Below are 6,445 nucleotides of genomic sequence, written 5' to 3' on the forward strand. Positions count from 1 at the left end.
TCATTCTATTCACACATGGTAACCAAACGAGACACGAAATGGTAATGATCCATTGCATTTACTCGTCCATTCCATTATCTCGTCCATTCTATTCGTTCGTCCACTCCATTACCCCATACCAAACAGACAAAATAAAATGTGTTGATTAAAGATTGCAAAAATGTTTTTAAATTATAATATTAGCGTTTAGTTGATAAAAGATTGCAAAAATGTTTTTTAAACTAAAGTATTAGAGTTTATCTTTAAAGATTTTCATTAAGTATTAAGTATGAATGCTTCAAATACACAATATTAGAGTTTATCTTTCAAGATTTTCAATAAATACGAACGCCAAATACACAAGTATGCTAATTAACGAATATTCTGAACATAATAACACTTTGACGAGATATTCATTTCCGTGTAGAAATGAACATGATGTGCGCGAATCTATTATGACAATATTCATATGCATCTACAACCATGTTTGACATTTTTGACAAAGCAATATGCAAATGTATAGTAATTGTTTAGAAAATATCATTTATTTTGCAACAGTTGTGTTTATATTCAGAAATTTCAAGGATATATGCTACAAATTCAGTTGAGTGACTATTTAAACGGAGAATTAGCTTTAAAATAAAATAGATATATGACTCTAATGCAATAACATTTAAATTTTGTACATGTGGTTTGTTGAAATTTAAAGTATAAATATGTTTGGTAAAAAAAGAATATTACATCCAAATCTACGTTGCCTTCAACTCTTCCAAAACCTTTTCTATGAAATCTTGCTTGAATGCTATGCGTTGAAGACATTCTCATTTTTTTCTCACCAAATGAACGAACATGTACAACAACCACTAGACCCAGTTTATTTCCGTCTATACCCAAAAATAGTAATTATGAAGTTGGGCAAGTTTTACTAAAAGAACGAACGTGTAAAATAATAATTATCTCAGATAAAAATTACATAAAGTTAGTCTTAGCTTATTTAACTCAAAAATGATTTCTTTTTTGTGAAAATGACTTGACTTATAACTTTTTGAAAATGAGTTTTTAAAAAATGTTTGGATTAGCTTATGGGATAGGAAAAACCAATAAGTCAATAAATTGTTTTTTAAAATGTGTTTATCTTAGCTTATTCAAGTAAAATTATTAAAAGTCATAAACGGTTTCAAAAAGTCACTCTTTGCTAACTTTTCAAAACTAACTTTTATTCCCTATGCAAAAAGTGATTTTGAAAAGTGCTTGTGAGTTTGTCAAGCACTTTTTCTTCTTGTTAGATCATGGGGTATGGTGGGGCTTGGGTTGGGCATTGATGACACGTGGACTTTCAAAACTCAAGGCTTCAACCCACTTTTGAAGGGGGTTTGGTGGGCGTGGCTTGGCTGGTGTGGCCAAGCCACATCAGCTTTTTTATATATATATATATATAGGGTAGAGTTCATTGGGGAACACTAAAAAAGTGGGGAACTAGGGAACATGGGCAATTTTGTCAAATTACATAAACAAACACGTGAGACTGAGAAAAGCTAGGGTTTCGTTGGAGAAGGCTGAGACACGGCGGAGATACGACGGAGATCAAATCAGGTTCTCCGATTGCATTAAACAACTAAAATCAGTCGCTCTTCAAGCGGAAACACAACGGAGATACGATGTAGCTGCAATCAGGTTTTTATATTGTGTTAAACAGCTTAATCAAGTCGCTCTTCATTCAAAAATCTTAGTTTCCTCTTTCAAAAGTAAAATTCGTTGATGAATCATCAAAAACATTGCAGGTAAAACGAAAAATTATAAAATTATAAAATTTCAACAAACATTCATCGATTTCTAGGGTTTTTATGTTTTATATATTACTGTTTCAAGTTTTTATGAATTTAAAATATATTTCTAATACTAGATATTGATTTCAAACAGTTATTTTTTGTACGTTTACGAATATTATATTACATTGAAATTATTTAACATGTTAAGTTCCATAATTTATCTGTTTATATCAGAGATATCATATAGATTATGGTTTTAGTCACTGAATGTTAGAATTGTAGCTAGGTATTGTTGTTTAACTTTAGATTAGTGAAATTATATGATTAATGTGTTCATCTATCATTGCCTATATGGAAAACATATTGTATGAATATAAATTCGTTGTTGTTCAAAAAATTATCTTACTTGCTACCTAGACTAATTTTTCATGTGATAGTTGTTTGTAGTTAAAACACATATGTCAAAACTCATGCCTTAACCATTTGTTGTATTTTTAGGGTGGCATTGATGTCTGCTACTATTGATATTACAAGATACAAGGAGTATTTAAGAGATCTTGGTATCAAATTATGTATTTTTTTATCATGAAAATGTCAATTTAACATGTTAATAATTTTTTTTTAAATTCCGAATATTTTGCATATAAAGATATGTAGAAGCTATTCTAATTACTTAACATGTTAAATACATGGTTCCCCGGTTCCTCACTTTAATTTAAACAAAAAAACTGATGGCTATCCGCTCAGATTTTTAAATGATGCATTTTAAATTATCACTTAATATATTTTTTTGTTTTGGTGAAGCGTTATAACAGAACAATTGTTGAAAACCTCACTGAGGGAAGTGTTAGGGACTGGGAGTCTGGGACCATGTGATGGAGCTGTTTTGTAGCCTTTTGGTTTACTTTTTAATTAAATCATGACTGGTAAAGAAATGCTTCAATTGCATAATAGTCTTGGTTAAGGATTATATTTTTTCATGATTTGGTAATTGGATTCAAACAGTTGAAAGTTCACCCAATAACTCTCTAGGCAGAGACAGCGCAAGTACGCTTGTTTCGACTGTGGTATGCATGGATTTAATTTACTTCACTCATATAATTTTTATATAAAATTTCCCTTTTCACTTTTGTGTATAGAACTTTATTGATTTTGCTGGAAGTGAGAGCGCATCCCAGTCACTAACAACGGGTACAAGGTTAAAAGAGAGATGTCACACATACACCATAGCCTACTAACACAGGGAAGTGTAATTCGAAAGCTATGGTTAGTCAAGTTTTCTTCCCTTTTTATCTATAATAGAGGTTGCAAAATGGGCGGGTTGGATTGGGTTGGGTGATAGGTTATGATGGGTTTGGGCCAGAATGGGTTTGGGTCAGGATGGGCCAATTAAAAAAAGGTTAGGATGGGTTTGGGTTACGATGGGTTTGGTCAAGATGATCTAAAAAAATAACCGCTATGTTGGGCCTAAATCCATTTAAAGTTAACAGCTTTCATCCAGTTGGATAACCTAAATTTTACTCTACAAAATTAGGCCTGGTAAACGGGTCATTCCGGTTCAGGCAGGTTTAGGTTGCGGGTCAGAACGGCTTTGATCAAAACACTTTGATTCAATAAAGGGTTATTTTAGTTAGGGTCGACATGGGTTCGGGTCAAAACGGGTTACAGGTCAGAATGGGTTCGTTTAGAAAATGGTTAACCAACCGCTCGACGCGTAACCAGTGTCGGTTATGCGCGTTCAAGCGTCAATTACGTGTGCAGCCTCTGTTACGCGTACCAGAGCTGGGAAACGTGAGTTCAACGCCATGTAACATGCGTAAACCGGCTCCGATAAGCGATTAACGCAACGCTTGATGTGAAATTGGCTTTGCACGAGCAATCGGCGACAGTTACGCGCATTCAATCAATTGTTACATGTGTTTAATGCCAATTACGCGCGCTCTGGTTTCGTTATGCTCGTTTAGGCGTCACTTATGTAGGCAGCGCTTATGCGCGTAACGTTGGTTATGCGTGTTTAAATGCAGGTCATGCAGACCGGTGCGGAACACACCTGTCATGCGTCGCGTAATGTGCGTAACCCAACTTTGATACGCACTTAATCCAGTGCTCGACGCTTAACCAGTGCGGGTTACGCGCATTGAAGCGTCAGTTTTTCATACTTAATGCAGGTTACGCACATTTCAGTGCCGATTACGCATCGGGTTGCGATATCGGATTTGTTAGAAGTTCTTTATCTTCTATCTCAACTTATTCACTAATGTGCGCAACAAGGAGTACACCATTTGCACCTGTTTGAAACATAACACCAACCCATGTTGACCCGCCAACCCATTCTGGCCTGTTTCATTAGAATGGGTTATTTCAATCAACCCAGACTCGCCCATTCAATGAGAAACAGCCACCCATATCAACCCAAATGTTTTTTTAAAAACGACCCATATCAACCCAATTTTGGGATGGCAGGTTAAATGCCAGGTGTGTCTATATACAATGACTTTTTATCATTATATAATCATTGAATGTAAGGCAATCAAAATAACATTTTTTCTGTGATTGGATACAGCAAGGGAAGAAGTGGGGCAGTGGGCACATACCATTCAGAGATTCAAAGCTAACACGCATACTGCACACAATCACTATTGACATCATTATTACCTAGCATCATTAGACAATATTCAACTAATGAAAAGGATCTGCATGGACACATGGGGACTGAAAAGGTATATTGTATTGTTTTAAGACTATGGGGTATGGGGCGTGGGTTGGGTACAAACGCTCAAGTCACCATCCCGGGTGGGCTTGGGTTTCGGCGTGGCCCCTTGGGCGGGGGTTTCAGCCTGGGCGTTGGGCGGGCCTAGCGGTCTTCCGTGGCCGGCTCTCATTGGCTGGGTTGGTTAGGCTATAGGTGGCTAGGATTTAAATTTAAAAAACAACCGTTTGGCCAAGCCAAACCCATACCGACCCACGCGGGCTAGCCACGCCGCCATACCAACCAAACATGCAACTCACCAGCGGTGCCCCTCGAAGTCCACGTGTCAACCCATGCCCCAAATCCCCGCCCCACCATACCCCACGGTCTAACCTTACCCAAAACAAAGGGAACTGTTTACTTAAAAGTTAATGAAGCATGAGGATTCCATGAAAGCATGCATGTGGATTGAAGTGGTAGTTGGTCTTCTTAATTTCTTATCATTCTGATGGTGTGAGCAAGGAAAGTGAACAACCAAACCCTGCATGGAGTTAAAATTAACCAATGTATAAATACAATACACTGTCATACTATTTATAATTCATTTCATATTTACTTATATTAGTATCATCTTACAATGTAAGTATTTAGCTTAATACTAGTTAAAATATTACTTTGATTAAAGTTTATTTCTTGTATTCGTTTTTAAACATGGTATTACAATAGTTTATTTGGATTTAAGCAGTATAAAGTATTAAACAAAAATTTTCAAAGAAAATAGGAAAAAAAGTACGAGTCTAATTTTTTTAAATTAATTAATTTAAATTAAATATACCCGAAAACAAAATTGGTATTGTAAGGCTATATGGTGTAGAATAAAACTCTCATGCTAGTTAAATGAATTTACGTCTTAGCGTGTATTGTGATAATTTAAAATGTATTTTACATGTTAAATATATCAAAAAATCAATTTAACATGTTAAAAATTAACTTTTTTTTTAAAAAAAATGAAGCTTTTGCATATAAATATATGAAGTCATTTTCATATAATATAACATTTGTAAAGTTTATTTATCTTTTATTTAACCGTGTTTTAAGCTTTTTTTATTTATTTTTATTAAAAAAGCCCTTACATGTATATATATGTAAAATTTTTGAAAAAGTTAATTTTTAACGTGTTAATTTAATTTTTATAATATATTTAACATGTTAAATATATGGTTCCTCAATTCCTCACATTAAATATCATTATAACATATGCTTTATCAGAAGATGGTGATAACAGATCGAACACAAACGATTTTACATAAGTGGGCTTTCTTACATGTTGGATATGTGTAACTAAAGTTTGGTTGGTCATAGGTAAGTATGAGATTTATAAATTATGTCATAAAAGAACACTTTTTTGCGTGCTTTGTGATAATTTATAAGATTAAGTTTTTAGTGTTTTTCAATGAACCCTCCCCGTATATTATAAGATTACTTGTTTGCAGTTAGTAAAAACAATAATTTAACATGTTAAGAAAATATAACATCAAAACTCATGTTTTTATTTAACATGTTAAGTTTAATTTTTAAGAGTGTTCCTCGATTTCCCACTTTTTTAGTGTTTCCTAATGAACCCTTGCAGATAGTAAAACAATAATCTAACATGTTAAGAAAATATAACATCAAAACTCATTTTTTTAACATGTTAAATTTAATTTTTAAGAGTGTTCCTCGGTTCTTCACTTTTTTAGTCTTTCCCAATAAACCCTCCTCGTATATTATAAGATTACTTGTTTGTAGTTAGTAAAAACAATAATTTAACATGTTAAGAAAATATAACATCAAAACTCATGTTTTTTTTTAACATGTTAACTTTAATTTGTAAGAGTGTTCCTCGATTCCCCATTTTTTTAGTGTTTCCCAATGAACCCTCTATGTATATTATAAGATCACTTGTTTGCAATTAGTAAAAACAATAATTTAATATGATAAGAAAATATAACATCAAAACTCATGTTTT

General features: G+C 33.5%; 1 long non-coding RNA gene across 1 annotated transcript; it reads right to left on the reverse strand.

Moving 5' to 3' along the window:
• Positions 1-1,170: 1,170 nt before the first annotated feature.
• Positions 1,171-4,550, reverse strand: LOC110864918. Its single transcript, XR_002550168.1, has 2 exons — positions 4,343-4,550; positions 1,171-1,643 (listed from the first exon to the last, which is right to left on the reverse strand). It is a non-coding gene; the product is annotated as an uncharacterized LOC110864918 (long non-coding RNA).
• Positions 4,551-6,445: the final 1,895 nt, after the last annotated feature.

The sequence above is a fragment of the Helianthus annuus genome, chromosome 6 (genome assembly GCF_002127325.2).
Source record: "Helianthus annuus cultivar XRQ/B chromosome 6, HanXRQr2.0-SUNRISE, whole genome shotgun sequence".
Taxonomy (NCBI): Eukaryota; Viridiplantae; Streptophyta; class Magnoliopsida; order Asterales; family Asteraceae; genus Helianthus; species Helianthus annuus.